At 41.6% G+C, this 24,240-nt stretch overlaps 1 protein-coding gene across 7 annotated transcripts in view; it reads left to right on the top strand.

Moving 5' to 3' along the window:
* TSNARE1 (t-SNARE domain containing 1) overlaps nucleotides 1-24,240 on the top strand; it is a 520,265-nt gene that overhangs the window by 272,776 nt on the left and 223,249 nt on the right. The gene's annotated exons all lie outside the window — the stretch shown is intronic.

Consider the following 24,240-nt stretch of genomic DNA (forward strand, 5'->3'; position numbering starts at 1 on the left):
AAATGTGGGAGAGATTATCAAGGGTTTCTAGAAGTGGAAATTGGTGGCAGGAGGAAGAATTAGAAATCCATATGACCTGTAATGAAAATGGCAAGAATTAATCAATGTTCATGGGCTAATTTTTTTTTTTTTCCAGTGGGTTTCTGTAACAGTCTCTAGTCAGGTATTTTAATTGCATGTGGTTCTGCAGCAAAACAACCTACCTGTTGCATGCAAACTCAAAACTGGAATTTGCCACAGACAGAAAATATTCAGCTTTACTATTAAAGAGGATAATAGGTAGATGAAAGGAAAGAACTTGTTAAGTTTTTCAAGTAGTTCAGTATTTTTGCTTTATCAAAGCATTTGGATATTCTTAATGTAGTTAAAAGACACACTATTTTTAATATTTTTTTAGAAATGCTATAAATAAAAAATGAAAAATGAACAGAAAGAGGTCTGAATAAGTCAAACATCCCACATTTTTCTTTTTATACTCCTCTTTTTATGCTTTCAGGAAACTCTTTTTACTCATATTTAAGCAATAAATGAGTAGAACCAGAACATCTTTCTAATTTGTATGCTTTTACAGGTCTAAACTCAAGATGAACCTAAAAAAGAGGGCGTCAGAATAATGAGAACATTTAATTAAGGACTATACTTTCTCCTTTAATTGAATTGAGCTAATTTTATCAGAATAGATTTTGGTTGTGATTGAGTTAACAGTGCAAAAAAGGGACAAGCGTTCCTGCTGTAGGCTGATGTTTGAGGCATTGACCTCAGCTTGTGAATAGTGATAGTTCTGTATGATTCAACACTTTAAGTAAGAAATTTTGGTAGTTTTGTAGCAGTGCATTGGGGTTATTGTATGTCCAATTTCTGTTACGGTTTGCTGAATAGAGTAGACTTGTTTACATTACTAGGGATGAAATTGTTAAAGAATATTGTCACCAAGTATCATTGAGTGTAAATTGTCCTTTCATGCTTGCAGAATTTCCTTGCATACACCAGGGGAAACTGTGGGGAACTTTGTTGCAAGAAAATGTGTGTTTTGGGATGTTCCTGAACTTTGATGTTCAAAAAGGATGGATGCAAAGACATTTCTGAAATGGTGTTGTGGAGACAAAGGGTGTTGTTGTGATGCCTTCTTTTTAGAATACAGTGATTGTCTTTTTCATCCTATCTTCTGGATGAAGGGATTGAGTGTACTCTCAGTAAGTTTGCAGATGACACTAAGCTGGTCAGAGATATCGATCTGCTTGAGGGTAGGGAGGCTCTGCAGAGGGGTCTGGACAGGCTGGATTGATGGGCTGTGACCAACAGTACAACAAGACCAAGTGCTGGGTCCTGCACCTGGGACACAATAACTCCATGCAATGCTACAGGCTTGGGGAACAGTGGCTGGAAAGCTGCCTGGCAGAGAAGAACCTGGGAGTGTTGGTTGACAGATGGCTGAAGATGAGCCAGCAGTGTTCTCAGGTGGACAAGAAGACCAATGGCATTCTGACCTTTGCCAGAAATGGTGCAGCCAGCAGGAGTAGGGAAGATACTGTGCCCCTGTATTCAGTATTGGTGAGGCCACACCTCGAATCTTGTGTTCAGTTTTGGGTCTTCACTACAAGAAGCACACTGAGGTGCTGAAGTATGTCCAGAGAAGGGCGATGAAGCTGGTGAAGGGGCTGGAGCACAAGCCTTCTGAGGAGTGGCTGAGGGAACTGGAATTGTTTAGGCTAGAGAAAAGGAGGCTGAGGGGAGAATGTCTACAACTACCAGGAAAGAGGTTGTAGTGAGGTTTGTGTTGGTCTCTTCTCCCGAGTAACTAGTGATAGAACAAGAGGAACTGGCCTCAAGTTGCACCAGGGAGGTTCAGATTAGATATCAGGAAAAATTTCTTCACTGAAAGGGTTCTCAGGCACTGGAACAAGCTTCCCAGGGAAGCAGTTCAGTCACCATCCCTGGAGGTATTTAAAAGGTAGACAAGGTGCTCAGGGATCTGATTTAATAGTGGACGGGTACAGTTTGACTCAATAATCTCAAAGATCTTTTCCAACCAAATGACTCTGTGATTTTACAATCTATGTTCTTTTTGTTACGCCCTGTCCTCCACAGAAAAAAAACCCAGAGAATTAGTGTTTTCCCATTAAGCAGTGGAGGATGACAAACCCTAAGCCAGTCTCCGGTGCAACAACTCTGGAAAATCAAGAGATGAAGTCATGTCTCCTTAGAGAGATCCTTAATTTGCTGGTTAAAATCCATTTCTGTGGCACAAGCTGACAGCTCTGTGTGGTGCCACACTGGACCAAAGTGGCCATGGTGGGGTACGTAGAGTGGGTTAGAATCCTGACCTAGCCCTATATAATTGCTAAAAAATGCAGCATTTATGTATATGTTGCAGATTGCATATCTATTGATTTGGTAGATCCTATATACCTTTTGGACTAATATGAGTTTGCTTCTGAATGACATATACAATTTATGCAGTTATCCAATTTAAGCTGTTACTGTTGTTCAGACTTCTGCTTCCTAAGAATATGTGCACTTTCTTTTTATCTGCTATTTTTCTATGATGTCCATCATAATCACATTAATTTTATTTTGCTATCCAAGATCCATGTTCATCCCGTAAGGAGGTCTGCATTCCACAAACATTATTTCATATGTAGCTTAAACATTTCAACTCAAGAGGAAAACATTTAGGACCAATAGTATTTTAACATCTCTTTTGAAAGAAATATGATTAAAATAAAAATAAGCTGAAATAGGGGAGATTTAGGTTAGATATTAGGAAGAAATTTGTTACTGTGAGGGTGGTGAGGCAGTGGAACAGGTTGCCCAGAGAAGTCGTGGATGCCCCATCCCTGGAGGTGTTCAAGGCCAGGTTGGATGAGGCTTTGAGCAACTTGATCCAGTGGGAGGTGTTCCTGGCCTATGGCAGGGGGGATTGGAACTACATGACCTTTAAGGTCCCTTCTAACTCAAACCATTCCATGTTTCTATAAAAATAAAATGGATTTTCGAACTGCATTATACCCCTCCCCAGCTCTATTTCAATAAGCAGATGGTGGTTTTAAACCATTGTCACTGGGTTTTGTTTTTCTGTTTGTTGACCTGCATGAATGTGTTTCTTGTGAGAGGACTCATCTTGCGGATTCAAACTTCCCTGATTTCATTAGAAGTTGTGGGTATATGGAGAAGAGACGGAGCTCATAGTCACCCTTACAATTTCTTTCCTATCTGTTTTCAAAACTAGTAAGTAACCAAGAAGGTTAAAAGAAAATATTATTCCTAACTGTCAAACACAGCTAATAAACTACATTTCTTGCCAAATTGATGTATAGCTTTTGTTCTCCTTTGCTCTTTGGAGACTGGAATAAAGAACAGAGCTGTGCAAAACATATGCAAGTAGATTGGTCTTGCTAGGATTTTTGTTTCTGCAGAAATCCATAGATCTTAAACAACACAGAAGAGGTCGAGGAGTACTCTTTACGTTTGGACTTTATGATCTTAAAGATCTTTTCCAACTTAAATGATTATGTGAATCTGATGGCTAGAACATCATATCTTCTAGGCCACACCCATCAGCACAAAACTTCAGAGAAGTTTATGGTGCTGGTACCAGTACTGGGGTTTTTTTTTAACAGACATTGAATTTGCCATTTTTGCAAGAAGAGTTATAAAACCTTTTTCATTGCTAAAGAAATGAAGAAATAAATTCTATTCCTATTTTTTGTCCTGAAAAACAGATATAAAATTGTGCCCATAATAGGCATCATCTTAACGTTTCAATGACTCTTTTCCACTTGTGCATTTTCTACATTTCTAGAATCTCTTCAGAGGTTCAGGTTAATGGAACACCATTCTCTATCATGAACATCCCTTGAGGCACTTTTCAGTGTTCACAGTTTCCACCTAGAAAGATAACAGCTGTGTCAAAAGTTCACCTGGCTGTTCATTATATTTAAATGTCCTTCTTTGCTGTTGCTTGCAGATTAAAAATAGAGAAGTCTGCAAGGGAGATGTCTCACCAAAACCTTACATTTTGGGTAAAAATCTTTATTGCTTGGAAATGTCAAAATCTGGTAGGACACAGCAGCCTTGACACAAGTGCTATTTCTTAAAATATTACTTTGAACTGTTATGTAAAAACTATTTTAACTTGAACTGTATTGGCAGTGAATAATAGATGCCATAACAACTTTATATATAGCACTGTAAAATGTGCCATCAGAAATACATGAGCTGAACTGTAATGTGCATTGTCAGTGCTGGCATAAGCTCTGTCATAGCAAATATATATAATTTAGCATCCAGTGCTTTCATTGGCACCTTTGGTCATGTGAAAAACAGGAGGAGATAAAACTTTGAGAAGAAATGGATAACCATTGAATGGGGAACTTCACTATTTCAGCTGGTGACTATAAAAAAGATGCAAAATACCATATTGATGCAGAAAACATCCAGCGATCCTCCCCATGCAGACAGCTTCCCGAGAGCTGATGAGGAAGGAAGATGAGTTTAACCTCTCACGGACCCTACCGCCATTTCTCTGGAGTCGCCACTAGGTCATCCCATCTCCTCCACATTCCTCTTTCCTTTTTTTATAGCCATCTCCTACCCCACTTCTGTGCTTCCCAGGATGCTGACACAGCAATGGTCATTCTTCTCCCATGAAGAGTGGGGGAACAGCCGAGACAGAAGTATACCAGAGAAATGGCAGATTTAGAGAGCAGAGCTGGCTTCTGGTACTGGGAATAATTGTCCCTTAAATTCATCTATCCTGGCATCTCTACACCCTTTTTTCTCTCAGTCCCCACAGGAGGTGCAGCAGCAATAAGAACTCAGTCCATGGATTCAGGCAGCTGTACATTTTCTTAGCTACCAAATCTGACATTACCAGAACTAACTACATCACCTCTCAGCCCTGAAAATCATCAGCTAACAGTCAGTTTATACAGATAATTGCAGCTACCAAATTTCTTAGCAGTCAAGGATTTTAGTCATTCAGATCAAATGAATACAAGGTAAGTCTAGATGTAAAACAGTTTAATGATTAATCACTACTGACGGGACAGACACTGCCAACTGGAGACCATCAGTTGCAGATGTCTGTGCAACCATGGAGAGTCCTTCAGTGGAAAAGTGGTAAGAAAGCATTTGGAGAAATTACTACAAGTGTCAATTCTGCCATTGACCCTTTAGGTCACCTGAACACTGATCATACTAAGATAACGTCACTTACCTATAAAACAAGACTGAAAGCGTAATCTCAAAGGGAATTGGGACAATAAGTTGTTTAGCACAATCCTTCCTCATTTCAGTCAGAAGACACAGTAAGTAGAAAAAGTATTTCCCTCCCCCGGCTCCCTTGGGTATTTCCATGGGTTTCTATTTATTTCTTTTTGTATTTGATGCAGAACTCAGGCATTAACTTGGCTGATGTGAGGAGGTGGACAGTTTTCTGTAGTAATACATGGTCATCAGTGCATAAAAGCCAATGCTGTCTGGTGATGCTTTGCTAAATTTTGGCAAGTATATGACAAGGATACCTCCATCAGTTTCTAATTATCAGTTGAGGATATCCTGAAGAAAGCAAAACACATCAACAGAACTTCCTTGTAGATGATGCTTCTCTGGGCGAAAGAAAAGGAGAATTGGATAGACTGTGGCAACAGATGTGAGGGAAATGCTTTTATTTTTAGGAAAAGTTGTTCCCTCTGGGTCAGTCTTGCAAAATGTTGATGTTCATTCCCTACCTGTTTTGAAGAGAAGTGATAGATGCCAGCCTCCACACCTGTCAGTCAAGCATTTGTAAGCAGAAAGAAAATTAAATACAATAAAAATTAAAAAAAAAAAAAAGCCTCACAGAGTCCGTCAGAGTACGTTTGTTAGTTCAAGCATGTTCCTTGTTCACTCATTACTACTTATCATTGCTTGCTGAGGGGTATTTTCAGTAAAATCTCTCACTGATGCTAGCAGTTTAGAAGGTTTAATGCAAGCTATTTTATATCTTTCATCAGCTTCAATGGTCCAGGGCTTTGACTTATGAGGGCCCTGCCTGCCTCATCACAGAGACTTTTAGACTGAGAGTAATGTATAAATAACACGATACCATGACAAGCACTATAAGTGAAAGATCTGATGACACGTGAATGTCAAGCAGCACTTAAATGCAGTCTTTTCATGGCAGAATGGTGGAGCCTAATTATCAGAAGCAGCAGAGCTGCCGGTGAGGTTGACATGGCCATACCTGGGCCTCGGGATTGAGCTGTTCCCTAAAGGATTCACTTAAGTGTTTTGGCTAGTCTAATTTAAAATGACCCGACCTGTAGGGCTGCTACCATTTATTTTGGGAGACTATTTCACGGTCCAGCAGACTTCAGTGTTGATAAAATGCTTCCCTCTGTTCTTGCTAAAGATCCCTTTCTTATTCTCAGCTCTTCACACCTAGTGAAACTGTACTGGACTCTGCAAATAATTCTTTTTCCCCTTTGGCTTTTAAACTCCTCTAATGCTAACAGCTGTCCTCCTCTTCACAAGTCATTCTCTCTTGCTTTTCAATCACTTCAGTGCTCTGTTCTCCATTATTTCCCATTCATTATTTCCTTTTTCCTACAGCAGCACACCATACATAGAATCTTGGTGTTGTAACAAAGCTGAACAGAAGAAATGTGTAAAAACACCCATCGATCCATTTCAGAGGATACAAGTGCCAATGGAAAAAATTCTAGATAATTTCTATGCTAGTAAACTAAACAGTACCAAGGATACTAGAGCTGACTCATTGCACTCCTAAACTGTTAGAGGATATCCAGGCACACTTTTGAACAAGATTAACCAGTACTTGCCAAATATTGACACAGTTTGAGAGTTTGCAGGTTCTCCATAAGCATTTTTGATGCAGCCACCCTGTTCTGAGGCTAAGGAGTCTTAATGATGTGGATGCAATGAACTACGTACCTGTAGTTTCATTGCCCAAGAACAGGCATCTTCCATGTTCTTCTACAGCTGCAGCCTTATTGATATGATCATTTGATCACAAAAATTTATTTAGTCTTCATTGACATTTAGGAAAGAGAAGGAGTAAGGTGAATTAAGGGTAAATTCTGTGGGAAACTACACAATCCTGAGGGCAAAATAAGGAATATGTGAAAATACAGCTGGCCTCTCTGAAAATGTGGAGAAACTTTAGCATATATTGAGGACAAAAAGCAGGCTATCCCAGCAGACTCGTGCAATGACTGTTTTCATTGCATACTGATTTCCCTATGTCTCTCCTCTCTGTCCCCTTGTGGCCTCCAAAACTTATGAGTTGCTCCAAACCAAAATTATTTTGCATTCCATCAAAATGCTTCATAGACAATCTCCACATCCTTAGCATGTTGCCTTCAAGCTGCCATTGTTGTGCCAGTCAGCACTGACAAGTTTTATTAAAGGTAGTTTCAGAAGATCTGCCCTGAAAAAGCCAGTGCTGTTTCGGTGGTTTCAGTGTAATTTTGACTCACTCCCTGTTTCAATCCAGATGATGCTTTCTCAAGCATGAACATGTGTTAGTTAACTTCCAAGATTCTTCATGGAGCAAGATTGCTTAAGTTGTGTCTATTCAACTGCTTTGGCTTCTATAAGAAAGGCAGTTTTAGAATCGTAGAATAGAATCATAGAATCATTTAGGTTGGGAAAGACCATTAACATTATTGAGTCCAACCATTGACCTAGCACTACGAAGTCCACCACTAAGCCATGTCTATAAGTGTCTTTTAAAAACCTTCAGGAGTGGTGACTCAACCACTTCCCTGGGCAGCCTGTTCCAGTGCTTAACAACCCTTTTGAAGTAGTGAAGTAGTATTTCCTAATATTCAATCTCTGCCTTTGCTGGTACAACTTGAGGCCATTTCTTTGCTTGTTACCTAAGCAAAGGGACAGACAGCTACCTCGGTACAGCCTCCTTTCAGGTAATTGTAGAGAGTGGTAAGGTCTTCTCTCAGTCTTCTTTTCTCCAAACTAAACAAACTCAATTCTCTCAGATGCTTGTCGTAAGACTTGTGCTCCAGACCCTTCACCAGTTTCATTGCTGTTTTTTGCACATGCTCCAGACCCTTAATGTCTTTTTTTGTATTGAGGGGCTCAATACTGAATAAAGTATTTGAGGTGCGAACTCATCTATGCCAAGTATGGGGGGGGACAGACACAATCACTTTCCTAGTCCTGCTGGCCACACTATTTCTGATACAAGCCAGGATGTTGTTGGCCTTCTTGGCCACCTTGGCACACTGCTGGCTCATATCTTGGTAGGAAGCATGCAGTTGTGCTCACATCTTGTATTTTAGTTCAATTCTCAGAGCACTCTCAGAACTCACAAATTAAATTAATGTGGGAAGAAATTCCATTAAAAGATGTTTTGCAAATATCCGGCTTATGGTCTCATACCAAGAGGATGTATTCAGTCCATAGGAACAGGCTGGAGCTAACCTGAAATAAAGCTTTGTGGATATTTTGGATATTGGGTCTCCATCATCAGCTGCATATCTATGCCTGCTGCTCTGCAATTCTTGCCAGTGCAAGTACAGTCTTAGTTCACAAAAGGACAGAGCAAATAACTGAGAGATAATCTGCTTCTTGAGCTTCTCTAGCAAGACAATGTGATTAAATGTTACCTTAAGTTATTCTTTTTCCATTCAGAACAGTTCCCAGTGCTGCTTGAAAGTACCATGTATTATTTTATCATGTCCTTGAGCCCAGAACATCACCATGCTAGAGGAGTTTCACTGTCATGCTAGAATAAAAATGCTCCAACAAGATGTGACACACTTCTTCTAGCAATGTGACTAGCAATAGAATGAAAGGAAATGGCCTTAAGTTGTGCCAGGGGAGATTTAGATAGGATATTAGGAAAAAATCCTTACTGAATGAGTGGTGAAGCATTGGAAGTCACCATTCCTGGAGGTGTTCAAAAAAATGTGTAGACATGGCAGTTCAGGGCATGGCTTAGTAAGCGTGGTGGTGTTCGGCTGGCATTTGGACTTGATGATCTTAGATGTCTTTTCCAACCTAAGTGATTCTATGAATCCATTCAGTGATTCTGTCTCTCATGATACCTATCACTTTGCACAGAGAAAACAAATATAAGATTACGCTTCAGTGCTAAAGTGGCATCATATGGATCCAGAGGAAAAGCAAGTGAAGTGCTCTGCATTGTAAGCATGGTTAGTTAGCGCTTCTGGTCTCTCACAGTATGGTAATCAACCAGTCCATACCAAATGGCTCAGGAATCAGGATCCTTTCCCTTCTGCAGCCCCATGAGGTGTGACAGCTCAGTAACAAACTGGAGAATGGTATAGGATGGCAGTTGCACGTTAAAAAAGAAAACACAAAAATCACATGCACACACAGAGAGATCTTGTTGTATTTCCTTTTCTTTCCATTTCCTCTTTTTATTAAATTCTACCGTTATAAGTATATTGGTATATCTCCTTCTGGCCCATAAACCCAGTACATCCAAAGGCAGAAGCAAGAGATGAAATACCATCAGGTAACACATTGTGAAAAATCTCTTATCATCTCCTTTCTGCTTGCAAATCATTTTTGCTAGGGTTACTTGCAAAAGTCCACGCTTATTCTTATTGGCTGGCTAAAACTCTGTCTCTTTCTCTACTCACAGAAATGATTAGAGCTTATATATTTTTGGAATCAGTATTTCAGTGGGGTTACGTGTTTGACCTAGAATATCACTTTGCAAGATAGAGAGGATTAAGGAATATATAACATTTATTTTTAGTCCTAGAAATTTTTTATATCTTACGTGTAACCTTATGACAGTACAGTGTGTAGTGGAGTGCTTTTAACTACATTGGAGAGGTTTCTACTGTGTGCTAGAGATAATTTTCTCAGTGCCTTATCTAAAGACATTGAGTATCAGGGAGCCTTGCCCTAAACCTTTCTCTTCATACACTCTTGCTTTCAGTGAGTTTGCATGAAGAAGCTAGTAATGAAAGCCTTGAATCAGCAAATCACTTGCTCATGTCTTAAGAGCTTTGCTGAATAAGAATGGACTTTAACACCTACTAAAAGTGAAGAATTTGCTCTGCAGAAGGAGAAAATTGAGCTGACACATGCATTATTTGCTAATAATCTGAATTTTAGGCAGACATGTCTGCATATATATCCACTGAAATTGAGCTGAGTTAAAGACTTGTATATTGACTGTCAATGTACATTGATAAGGTGGAGAGCTGGCAAGACATCTCTCGTGCTTGTGATGAAATAGTGCTTACTTTCTGAAAATCCTTTCTCTTAAGTGTTGATATTTCCTATGTTAAAAGGATGTGTTACTTTACTCCTCCATTTACTGCACTTTCCTCCTTTTGTTTTGTTGCCAGGTGATGGCTGTCTCAATGAAGGTAATATCTTGCTCCTATTTCTGTTAGCACAAACAGTACAAACATCATATGCCTCATCGATACATCCATTTTGTGGATGCGATTTGCTTCCCCGAAGGGGAATTACTGCTCTCACTTTAGGTTAGAGCAGTTCACTCTCTAGTTCTCTGGTGCTAATTAATAACAACTTAGATCAATAGTTCATCAACTAGCCAAGATCCCTAGCAGTGCTCTCCAGAGCTGTTACTGCAGATTTGACTTCCTGCCTTCTTGGATGGAGTGCTATGGTTTTTTGTTTGTTTGTTTGATTTAAGGTAGGGAAATCTGCTTTTTGCAGCAGTAAATTGTTTCAGATCACCTAATGGTATGGTAAGAGGGCCTTAGCCTCATTTCATGAAGGTGTCTTAGAATTATACAATAGTTTGGGTTGGAAGAGTCCTTTAAAGGTCATCTAGTCCCCTGCAATGGGCAGGAATATCTTGAACTAGATCAGATTGCTCAGGGTAACCTGACCTTGAATGTTTCCAGGGATGGGGCTTCTACCATCTCTCTGGGGAACCTGTGCCAGTGTTTTACCAGCCTTATTAGAAAAAATGTACCTTTTGAACTATTGCAACAAAAAGTCTGTCCCCATCTTTCTTATAAGCCCCCTTTAAGTACTGAAAGCCCACAATAAGGTGTCCACAGAGCCTTCCCTTCTACTAGCAACTCCAGCCTTTCCTTGTAGGAAAGATGCTGCAGCCCTTTGAATATCTCCGTGGCCCTCCTCTGGACCCACACCAACAGTCCATGTCTTTCCTGTGCTGAGGGCTTCAGAACTGGATGCAGGGCTCCAGGTGAGGTCTCACCAAAGTGGAGTAGAGGGGAAGAATCCTTTAACCTGCTGGCCACGCATCTTTTGGTACAGCCCAGGATATGTTTGGCCTTCTGGGCTGTTCATGCATATTGCTGGCTCACATCCAGCTTTTCATCCACCAGTAACCCAAGGTCCTTCTTGACAGACCTGCTCTTAAACCCTTCATCTCCCAGCCCTAATGATAGCAGGGGTTGCCTCCTGGTGTCTGAGGAGCTTCACTAATATGTGTGAGACTTTTTAACTCAGAAAAAGGAAAAGAAGTGTTACAGAAGTGTAAAGTGATATGCGCTTACTAACCTGTTGTTATTCCATTCATCTGGTTTGGGGAAAATTCTGATCTTTTTTTCTAGCCTTATGTAATGAATAGAAAAAAGCTCATGTGGCAAAGCCTTGGAGCATCCGATAGATACCCTGCTGACTGGAGAGGTAGTCAGCCCTTCCTGAACAGCTCACAAGAGGAGAGGATGAACCAAGTGTAAAGAAAAGACCCAATAGAGATAATAAGGAAAGAGATCACTGAGAAGCTGATTGAAATCTACGTTTCACAGCAAGAGCAGTTCATGTTCACTGCTATCCACCAAAACGTGTCTGGTTCTTTATAAATTAGCCTTAATGGTAATATTCTCACCTTTTGTTGCAGAAATTAGACTGAAAATCACAATGTTAACAGTATTAACAGTGTATGTCAAATTTTAGAGGCTAATACCAAAGAATATTAGATTATGTTCTCTGCACTATGCAGGCTCAACTTCCTTGGGTATTCTTTAATAATTTTAATTGTTGCTTTATAAAAGATTATAAAAGAGGATGTTTAGAACTGTATTTCCCCATCACTCTCTTCTCTATCTATCTGTCTGTCTATCTATCTATCTATCTAGTCTGTCTCCTCTGGTTGTCACTGCCTTTCCTGCTTTGAAATCTTCTATTCTTCTTTGTATTGAGACAACCAGACAGCACCCTTGGGGCAGAAAGACTGTTAAGACTCACCTAGTTGTTCTAAAGAAATGCAAATTGTAATGTAAATATTTAATATTTTATTTTTTTTTTCTCAATGCAAATTTTTAGCTAGACCTCTGAGCAGCCTGGTCTGACCTTGTAGCTGATCCTGCCATGAGTGAGAGTCTGGACTAGGGCTCTCCTGTGGCCCCTTCAAACCTGAATTATCCTGTGATCCTGTGATCCCATTATATCTCCACCTCCTCTGACTGCCCCACTGAGGGCTACCAAAAGTTCGTGTGTTAAACTTGCTTCAATGTAAAGCAAAGACATCTCTATTTCTCTGCCTGTGTGAGGTCCGAAATCATTTGTATTCTCCTTCCTCTTTCATTTATTGCCACTGCATGCAATCATGCAATCATGCAATCATGCTTTTCTTCCCCTTTCAGACCACATTTGTAATTTATTTTGGAAAATACTCAGGATATTAGGATGTCAGCATCCTTTTCTCCATCAGATGGAAGGGTAGAAGTCAGCAAAGGCTGGCTTGAGGGACAGTGTCCATGCCTGCGTCTGCATCTCCAAGGTGTCTGAATCCTCCAAGGTGGCCCTGTGCCCAATGGGTTTGCGTCTCACAGACAGGGGTTACTCTGTAGACAGCGCATGGACCACATGACATAGAATCATTGAATAATTAGGGTTGGAAGGGACTTTAAAGGTCATCTAGTTCCAACTCCCCTGCCATGTGCAGGGACATCCCACCAGATCAGGCTGCCAAAAGCGTATGTCCATATGCTCTGGCTGGTCCTGAGTTTGCACTGATGGGTTTGCTATGGGTGTGGATAGTAACAGTGATCTGAGTAGCTGTCAGAGCTGCCTTTTTCTAGTCACGGAAACAGAGCTGTCTGATCTATAGTTTATTAAAGAAATATCTGAAAGTGACTGTGGAGAGAAAAAAGTGGATGCCCTATGGTGGCATCTGCCTGACCAGGTGCAGATATCTTCAGAGTAGGCCTTTCTGCATAAAGTATTGTTTAGGGTGTGTTTATAAACATGGGAGGGAAGTAGGGATTAGAAGTGAATAGAAATAGGGTTAGAATAGGCTCTGTGAATGTCCTCAAAGCAAGACCAGAAGGTGTTTTTTTCTTAGGTGATGTTTGTTGATTGTAGATCTCTGTGTACTTTTAGAGGACACTGAAACGCTCTGCCACATTGTCCTTCATTCCTAAAGCATTAATTATATTAACATTTTTGCCTCTTACCCATTCTCAGTTGTAATTGATTCTGTCCCTCTTGTGCAGCCTTCTTCCCCAGGGTCCTGTGAGCATCTCTGGTGACTCCTTCACAGACCAGCGTGAACTTGCTCTGTTTATACTTTCAGCTGACATAAAATCATGCTTCCACACACCAAGCTCTCCAGAAGTCACTATTAGCAGCACGAACCCTTACTATCTGAAAAATACATTAACGATGACTCAACAGTGTGCTAATACAGTGCTACTGCCAACTTGCTGGATTAGCCCAAGTAGATGCATCCTTTTTGAGCACTTCTTTGATAACTTTGTTTTTTCTGAGCACTGTTACTTTTGAGAAATAGATGCCAACAGAGCGTGTTGGAATCATTGCTTTCTTACTGTGTTTATTAATTCATTAGACAAGTAGAGAAAAGAAGCAAAGAATGGATAGAATAAAAGTCGTCTGAGAAACCTGAGTAAGTCAACATCCCACAAAAACATTTCTGGTGCTCAGTAGGGTGCTGCTAGTTTCATAAAACTTGTAGAAGCACTTGTCTTAGCCTGAACTGTTAAATCTCAAACCCCAAAACACAATAGCTTTTAAATATTCCTTCCGTTCCTGAAAATATAGTAGCCATACAAGCACCTGCTGGTGATCTTTGGAGCAAAAGGCCCCAAGACCTATCTTTCCTTGTCAGTTCCTGCTCATGCAGCACTCAAGGGATGAAAGCTTCTGCAGGTTTCTTACCGTGCTCCTCTTCTCATTTCACAGCTGGGGAAACTGAGACATTATGGATTGTTTCTCTGCCAGTGGAGCTCCATAGAAATGTAAATGCCTTGTCTAAGATCTGGGAAGGAGTCAGTATCGGTGCCAGGATTAAAATGCTGCTCGTTCTGTACTTCTGCACAGAATTCCCTTCAGAGCATGCTGCAATGAGAGTTCCAAGTACAAGATCTGGCGTATTTAGCTTTTAATTTTTCTCCCCTTATTTGAATTTCTAGGCAGATGGAACGTGCTCCTGTTCACTAAACACACTGTCATCTATCCAGCTTGGATGAAGCTCAAGAAAAATGCTAATCATCGTTTGTAACTGAAGGCAGATCTGCCCTACAGGGGGAGCTTGCTGTGCTCTGAAGTTTCACCCATGATATCACGACTTTATCAAGAGAAGCTAAAAAGCAGCCCATCTTTCCCAGGGCGCATAGCAGATTCCACTGTCAAAGAGAGAGATAACTTCTTGCCCTCTGAAAAATCTTGAGATATGAAGATGAGGCTATACAAGGGAGGTCGGGGATGAAAAGAGCTGCTCCAATACTTACACGCATAAAACAAACCTGGGGAAAACTCACAGGACTGTTGGCTATGTTAGACAATATGCTGTTAAGCTTGTAAAGGATGAGTAATCTCCGGAGTGCTGTGGGACTGACAGGCAGATTTCCACAGGGAATACAAGCACTGGGCTCAGACCTGAGTGCTGGAGACTTCAATTAGCATATGCTCATTTTATGGATGATGGTTTGCTGCTGGCTGCATTCACAAAAGGGGTCTGTGTTCAAAGCACTCCTATGTACTGGGGCATTTGCTTGTGTCAGGCTTCTCAGCACCCACCTATACCCCCTGGAAATGAGGAGGGCCTGGATATCTGGCAATGATGAGGAGAAACAACTCTGATTCTCATACAGCCCCGAGAGCTCTTGCACTCTCTTTAGGAAGAGAACTGTTTTTTTTCTCATGTTAGAAAAAAACTCATCTTAATGTGAAAGATGAGTTTTTGAGGAAAGCAGAATCACAGAATCTCTGAATGACCTGAATCAGAAAGGACCCAGAAGGATCATCGAGTCCAACTCCTGTCCTTGCACAGGACAACACCAACATTTGCACCATGTGCCTGAGGGCATTGACCAAATGCTTCTTGAATATTGTCAGGCTTGGTGCCATGACTGCTTCCTTGGGGAGCTGTTCCAGTGCCCCACCACCCTCTGAGTGAAGAACCTTTTCCTTATATCCAACCTAAACCTTCCCTGGTACATCTTCCTGCGAGCGGATACAGTCTGTTTGCCTGGATGATTTTAGAGCTTGGCCATAACTTCAGAGGTTTTGAGGAATTGTTAATGTTTTCAGCCTCTCCCTCCTCTGTGCTGACCAGATTTCTGGTGAATATAAGTGCCTTTGGAAAGCTTCAGCTTCTCAGGCATGAAATTAATTTGATGGCTTGATCTCCAAGAAATTGGCTGTACCCAATCATTGCAGCAGAAGGAGCTTGTATGAAGCAACCTGTGTGCTCACATTATTGACCAAAATATGCACAAGAACTGCTCCTGGAGAATCTCCATCCCAGTGTTTTTCAAGGATCCAAGTCTTTCTTGACAAAACTCTGATGAGAGCAGAAATATCTCTTTATTCTTGGTATTTTTTTGCCTGGGATGGAGGCAGTGGGATGTAAAGTTGAAGAGATGGTGGGCCGCTAGTAAGGAGGCAAAGTGAAGAATGTCTGGATCTACAATGTTTCAGCGGAATGTCATATTTAGTCTAATTTTTTACAGTCTCTGTGGACTTACTGCCATGCAAATTTCAGCTCTTCAGCCTGATTTGATTAGCACATGCTGTCACAAGCCAGGACGCAAAAGTCACTCCATTAACATCAGCCCTTGTGTTGGGCTTTAACCTCTAAAATGGTCCTAAACATGAATCCTCTGGAGCATTCTTGTTTTTACAGGAGGTGTTTCTCTCCTTCCTCTTCATTCCTGCAGGTGAACAATTTGAAGGTGGACTAGAAATTAAGAGCAAACCCCATGACTAATCTTCCTTACTGATTTCAGCTCCTGCTTACAAACCTGAGTCACAGCATTGGGCTGCACGGACTTTTGGGATTAGTTTCTCCCATCCTGGGCATGCCTGTAGGAAATGAAAAGAAACACTGCACTTTAGCACGTGGGTGCTGATTGTTTAAGAGAGTATCATCTCCTCTGAGGTCTGTCAGGGATAAACCGTGTTTCTTCAGTTTCCTCTGTTGTTCTTTCTTTATATTACTCTGAAGGGTTAAGGAAGGTGACTTCAGGTGTTGCCATTAGAAAGTCAAATAGCAAAAATAAACCATTAAAATTAAACACAGAGCAGAACTGCTGAGCCAGTGAATAAAGAGCTTTAAATGCAAACAGGGAACTAGCTGTGCATTTCTCTACAAGTCACCTGTCTCCCTATCTAAGGATTGAAAGACTCTGCGTCTTTTAGTCTTGAGATTTCCCATTTGACTTCAGGTGCTGCTGAATGTCACAACTTTTTACAACTCACCTGTTAAGATTTAGAGGAACTTTCTTCCTTTTATGTGGATCACAGTAGAAAGGTTACCACTACTTCTGAGATGTCACCTATAGGAAGGAGACCTAAGGAGGGTCTGTCATAAATCAGTGGCTTTTAAATATATCTTCTCCCAAACACACTACGGGAATTTGATGAGTGAACCAGTTTGCTTATAGGATAGATACCAGACTATTGGAAATTACTGTCAATCAACTGACTTCAATGGTGATTTCTATGAGCTGTAAATGAACTAGTCTTTCTTTTTGAATGAATTTCAAACACCTCCAAAGAAAAGCATGAACAGTATTTCTTTCATGCACAGCTTTACTCTCCCCTGGCTCTTTTTGAAGCACAAGGTATTTTATAGGCACACTCAAACAGATCCTGCTACTATAGAGCATCTTTCAACATTTTTCTCTTCTTGTCCCTCCCACAAGGTACATTGTTATTCCCCAAAATCAGGGTGCAGAGGTCTTTCGTTCTTGTCCCAGTCCTGCGTCTGTGGCTTTACCCTTGGACCTCTGCTGGGTAGCAGTCAGATGGAGCATCTTCCTGGTTCCCTCCTGCTGTGTGCTGCTGGGTTTGGGAGGACCTCATGGGATCACAGTCCTTGCTGCAAGCAGAGAGCTATCCAGAAGGATTTGGCAGTTGGAAGCGGTGCAAGCCAGAGGAGGTCTGGACCAGGCTGAGAGGCAAGATGGATATCTCCAGTGTCACAATAGTATCGTCACCTCCTAGCTGAGGACAGTGCCTTATCATGGATTTTTTTTTAACCTGGGATATGTATAGAGACTCTGCCTGGTTGTGTAGGAATGAAATCAGGAAGGCCAAGGTGCAGCTGGAACTGAACTTGGCAAGGGGAGTAAAGACTAACAAGAAGGGCTTTTACAGGTGTGTCAGTCAAAAGAGGAAGGTCAAAGAGAACGTACCCCCACTGATGGTTGGAAATGGTGAGCACGTATCAACAGATGAGGAGAAGGCTGAGGTACTTAACAACTTTTTTGCCTCAGTCTTCACTGATAACTGCTCTCCTCTCCTGGGTCATGGGACAGCAAGATGGTGACCAGGGGGCTAAACCCCCTCCCACAGTAGAGGAGGATCAGGTTCGTGACCACCTGAGGAACCTGAATATATATAAGTCCACGGGACCTGATGAGATACATCCCAGAGTCCTGAGGGAATTGGCAGATGTGGTTGCCAAGCCACTCTCCATGATGTGTGAAGTCATGGCAGTCAGGAGAAGTCCCTGGTGACTGGAAGAAGGGTAGTGTTGTATTCATTTTTAAAAATGGTAGAAAAGACGACCCTGAGAACTACCGACCTGTCATCCTCACCTCTGTGCCTGGGAAGATCATGGAACAGATCCTCCTAGAAGCTATGCTAAAGCACATGGAGGACAGGGAGGTGATTAATGGCAGCCAGCATGGCTTCACCAGGGGCAAGTCCTATTTGACCAACTTGGTGGCTTTCTACAATGGGGTAACCGCAGCAGTGGACATGGGTAAACCGACAGATGTGATCTATGTAGACTTCTTTAAAGCCTTTGACATGGCCCCCCACCACATCCTGGTATTAATTAATTTTACAGCACTCTGAGTTGGCACAGTGAGGTTTGGGTTAAATACTATTATGTTATTACCTCTTGCTCATCTTTTTTTTCCTGATGCCTGTGGAGTTAGAGCATCTGTTGTTGCGTGCTATGAAAAGGACTGCCACAATGTCTTTGGAAGAGCTATGAGAAGGCAGCACTTTGTTTCACAGGTGGGTTTTCTCCATGGGTACCAGGACGGCACCGTATTGTGGCAGGTTGAGTTGTGGGGGTGGCTGAGCAGATGGCTTTGTACCGCAGGCTCTCTGATGCTTGGTGACCTTCAAACAAGGTGAAGCAAGACCCTGTCCTCTGAGATCTGGGGGCAGGAGTGCCACTGAAGTGCCACCTGCCTCAGCCACATTGTTCCTGTCTACAACAAAGGCACTGGCACTCGCTGACCGTATTGCATTAGCACAGAGATAAATTAGTCCTCTCCTTCTAAGCGAGGCTGGAGTTGTAAGTGATGCCAGACTGGCAACCTTGGGTTATTTATTGCCTGGTTCATTGTGCTTCCTAATATCTTGTTTGCTATTTTGGAAGGCATCAATGCGTTAAGCAGTGGCTTTCGTCAGGATGGTTGACTCTGTCTGCTGAACTCACCTGCCAAATGTAGAGTCATGTGAGCTGGATAAGCCATTTTAATTTTCCCCTTTTACACTTGCATTCATCAGTGTTGAACATCATTCACTGTCACATTATTGAAAGTGCTTAGGTGTCTCTGATATTAGTAACAAACCTTTCCAGTCTTAGCAGGCCTGACTACAGAAGTACAGCATGTTTCTGCCCTGTACATTGTCCCCAGTGGTTGACTTTATATATTTTGCATGCCAGGTCCGTGATATTCATTATTCCATCTTTTTAAGACAACTGTCCCTTCATTGTCCTGTACTCTGGGTGCAATCTAGCTTTACCATCTGGCTGGCCTGTCCCACAAAGTTCATACTGAGCTGCCCAAATTCAATCTTGTTGGACATGGCCAATTCTTAGCTTATTTCAAAACTTGGATATAATTAAACAGGTCTTTTCCAGGGTCTGGAGATATCCTGCTTCTCACTAGACAGCAAGTTACTGACTCAGCTCCATGTTTACATTTCTTGGCAGATTTTCCCATCCTCCAGTCTCAAGGCTTGCCTGAAGATTTTGACAGAGAGTTCAGGATGGTCAGTGGCCTGACCTGTGTACATGTACCCATGTAGTACCGTGTGTGCTTGGATAGCTTTGCCTACTCCACCTATGTACCCTACAGATGAGGGGTCCTGGGTTTGTTGATAGTTCTATATCAGATCTCTGCCCCAAGGAGGATAATCAAAGATTCTGCACCTGAATAGAACTTGCACATTAACATGGAATTTTCAGGATTGTTGTGATGACAGATTGAGATTTTTTGATCTTGTTTTTTAGGATTTTTTTCCCCAACTTCACTTCTGATTCACCTTCCTGGAGCAATAATAAATATATTTAATAACATAGCATCCAGGAAAATGCCTGACTGTTAACCTTTTGTCATGATGAAAACTGACCTATTTTTAGGTTTGGGATTTTTTTTTTTTTCCTTCTTTTTCCTGACCTGCTTTTGCACTTGACATTATTTTGTACTTCACTCCATAGTAGTTACCTTCTGCAGTCACCTCAGGAGTGACAGCATCACAGCCCTTTACAATCTGAAAAAGAATTAAAACAACTGTTTTACAGTTTCTTTTTCATTTCTACTGAGTTATTGACTCATTTAAAGAATTGCAAGGAATAAGTGAGTTGTGATTTTCCTTACAGGGCAAGGCTATCACAGCCCTGAATGTGTTTTGTTGTTTTGTTCCATTTTAGCCATTTTACCATGATGTGTAAGGTTTTATTACTCTATTCATCATTCAAACAGCCCAGACTTTTTGTAAAGCTCAGTTATTTGTAACCAGCAATCTGCAACAGCAGTTGTTCTTAAATAGAGATTAGATGTTCCTGTTAGCAAGTCACCTGTTGGATACTGCAGGTCATTAGGACATCTTGTCATTCTGAGCAAGGTATGTCTTCCCTAGCCACAGGTTTCCAGGACAGAGACATCCCCGACTGACTTTATGGTCACAGAATAATCAATGACAAGACACTCTTAGAACACAGTTCATCCAATGTGATTACAGACATCTGTTCTACCATCAGCCTGGTTCTCTTCCGTTTACTAGGAGTGCTGTTTAATTCGCAAGCTCAGACATACATCCACAATCACCCATTATCTATGGTTTTCTTTAGATAAATACTGACCAAACTGGACAAAACACTAGTTTTGAGGATTTTTTTTCGTTTTGAATAGCAGTGTTGTATCACTGCTTCTGTCATCCCCATCTCCTAGGTCACCTTCTCTATTTGAGTGTAGGCTAAGAGGCTTTTGTCACCTGAATCCTTTGTAATCTGGTCTTTCATCTTTAGGCATTTGTTTTTCAGAGATGAATCTTAACCTTTTCATTTTCATTGTAGTGATAGGACGAGGGGGAATGTCTTTAAATGGAAAGGATGAAGATTTAGATTAGACATCAGGAAGAAATTCTTTATGATGAGGGTTGTGAGACACTGGAATAGGTTGCCCAAGGAAGATGTGGATGCCCCTTCACTGTAGGTTTTCAAAGCCAGGTTGAATCATAGAATCATAGAATCACTAGGTTGCAAAGGACTCACTGGATCATTGAGTCCAACCATTCCTAACACTCCCTAAACCATGCCTCTCAGCACCTCATCCACTCATCCCTTAAACACCTCCAGGGAAGGTGACTCAACCACCTCCCTGGGCAGCCTGTTCCAGTGTCTAATGACCCTTTCTGTGAAAAATTTTTTCGTGATGTCCAGCCTGAACCTCCCCTGATAGATCGTGAGGCCATTCCCTCTTGTCCTGTCCCCTGTCACTTGGGAGAAGAGGCCAGCTCCCTCCTCTCCACAACCTCCTTTCAGGTAGTTGTAAAGAGCAATGAGGTCTCCCCTCAGCCTTCTCTTCTCAAGGCTAAACAACCCCAGCTCTCTCAGCCGCTCCTCGTAAGACTTGTTCTCCAGCCCCTTCACCAGCTTTGTTGCTCTTCTCCAGACACACTCCAGAGCCTCAATATCTTTCTTGTAGCGAGAGGCCCAGAACTGAACACAGTATTTGGGGTGTGTTCTCACCAGTGCCAAGTGGAGGGGCAGAATAACCTCCCTGGATCTGCTGGCCACACCACTTCTGATACAAGCTGAGATGCCATTGGCTTTCTTGGCCACCTGGGCACACTGCTGGCTCATGTTCAGTCGGCTGCCAATCAATACCCCCAGGTCCTTCTCCTCCAGGCAGCTTTCTAGCCACTCTTCCCCTAGTCTGTAGCACTGCACAGGGTTGTTGTGCCCCAAGTGCAGTATCCGGAATTTGGTCTTGTTTAACTTCATACCATTGGTCTCAGCCCAGCGGTCCAGCCTGTTCAGATCCCATTGCAGAGCTTTCCAACCCTCCATCAGATACACGCTTCCACCCAGCTTAGTGTCATCTGCAAACTTACTTCAGGTGCATTCTATCCCCTCATCCAGGTCATTGATAAAGACATTGAACAGGACTGGACCCAGCACTGAACCCCAGGGGACAAGGAGCACTTGTGACCAGCCCCTGGATGGGGCCTTGAGCAGCCTGATCCAATGGGAAGTGTCTCTGCCCATAGCAGGAGGACTGGAACTGAATGATCTTTAAGATTCCCTCCAACCCAAACCATTCTATAATTCTATGATTTTCTGCTTACTCTTAAGAGTGAGGCATAGTATTTTAATAACAGCATTGTTTGATTTACCCCCTTGGTTTGGTTGTGGTAGGTCTTCTGCAAGTAGAGAGAAGAGACATAGTATTGCCTTGACAATCATAGACTGATGACTGCACAAGCAAATACCTTTATAAGCTGTCAGTCTGTGGTAATGAAATTAAAGAAAAACATGATGCTTACTTTTAATTGAACAAGTGAAAAGCTTTCGATTTAGGCATGCCAGAGCTATCTAAGTAATATTCTGGCAAGTTGCCCTTTCACTAGTGTGACAGTATGTTCCAGCAATAAAATGGGGAAAAAAATCAGTTCTATAGAAAAAAAAAAAAAACAATAATTGAATTTAATGTTAATTGCGGATCAGAAGAAGAAACTTGTTTTTACAAATTAGGAGAATGAAGTGAAAATTTGAGTAACAGAATGGTTGGCCCACCTCAGAGTGAAATTCATAACTTGTTCTCTGTTGGACAATGATGCAACGCATCTTTTGATATGACTTTGTGAATTAACAACAGCATCTCGAATCAGACTAAGATTTCTAGAGCTGACAAAATATATTTTCCTCCTGTGGCTTCGATATCTAAAAAGTCTTGCAAACTAAAGTCTTTGCAGTTCTGCAAATAAAAGATTAATCTGTCCACTTACACATCCGAAGAGTTATGTGTATCCAAAATTTGGGAGATACACAGGAGAGAGCTGTATATGATTTCCAAGTGAGGTGTCACAGAGGGAAACATATGTAAAAAGTGGCAACTCCAGTCCTGCCTTTGAACTTGGCTTTGGCAGAACTGTTGTGGGCCAGTGCCTGCAAGCCAGTCTATATGAACGATGTCACCAGCAGAAGCAGGGAAGTGATCATGCTCCTGTATTCAGCGCCAGTGAGGCTGCACCTTGAATACTGTGCTCTGTTTTGGGCCTCTCAGTACAAGAGAGACATTGAGCTGCTGGAGTCTGTCCAGAGGAGGGCAATGAGGCAGTTGAAGGGTCTGGAACACAAGTCTTATGCGGAGTGACTGAGGAAACTAGGATTTTTTTAGCCTGGAGAAGAGGAGGTTGAGGGGTGACCTTATTGCTCTCTACAACTACTCAAAAGGAGGTTGTAGAATGGTGGATGTTGGTCTCTTCTGCCAAGTTACAAGTGATGGGATGAGAGGGAAGTGGCCTCAAATTGCTTAAGGAGAGGTTTAGATTGAATATTAGGAAAAATTTCTTTGCTGAAATAATGGTCAAGCATTGGAAGAGGCTGCCCAGGGAAGTGGTTGAGTCACCATCCCTGGAGGTGTTAAAAAAATGTATAGGTGTGGCACTTAGGGACATGGTTTAGTATGCACAGTGGTGTTGTGTCAATGGTTGAATGGTGATTCTAATAATGCCTACTACATGGTTTAAAGTGCAGCCTCTGAGAATCCCAGTGTGCTGCACATTTACTCCAACCTTGGATGCATGCTCTGGTCAAATCTTCTCAAGGGATCAAGTTTTTATGATCTTCTAAGACTTACAAATGCTCCCAGTGGTGATATTATCTTTCTATTTAGAAGTCTCTTTGCTAGGCCATTAAGCAACAAGAAGTTATCATTGAGGAATGAGCAAAGCTCAGTCTCTGTCATACCCAGAAACTATTTAGACCCAATGAAGGGTTTAACCATGTGACTTCTTTCATGCTATGGATTTTGCTTGCTGCTTGAAAGACTGCAAAACATTACTGCTGTAACAGTGAATAAAGTCTTTGTGGCCATTGGAAAACAATCTGGACGTTTCTGTTTTGTGGAGAGAAGTCATGTGGGGCAAAGCTTTCTGGACATGCCAAAGCTTGACTGAAATGTGGCTATCAGCTTCAATAGGACCAGGTTTGTGTTCCTGTTCTTTTAGTGAAAACAAATTGTTCAGTTCTTCCTCCCTTGTGTTGGTAGTGTTTGTCTTGGATGGAAATAAAATTTTTTGGTGGCAAGAAGTGAGTAGGCTCAAGATGAGCTCAATATTCATGTATAATTCCTCGGGTAAAATTTCTGTTCTCCTATGGCTTGAGCCAGATTGTAGCCTATTCTGGTTTGATTTAGGTAATTCTGGATGGTGGGAGGATCACAGCAAGAAAGAATGCAAAGTACCTTCCCTGGGAGATGAACAATCCAATTTCTGCACAGCAAGGGAGCAGGGAAATTTAAACCCAGTAGCATTAATGGAGAATTTATCAGGAGACAGTGAAAAGTCTAATAG

The sequence above is a fragment of the Cuculus canorus genome, chromosome 2 (genome assembly GCF_017976375.1).
Source record: "Cuculus canorus isolate bCucCan1 chromosome 2, bCucCan1.pri, whole genome shotgun sequence".
Lineage (NCBI taxonomy): Eukaryota > Metazoa > Chordata > Aves > Cuculiformes > Cuculidae > Cuculus > Cuculus canorus.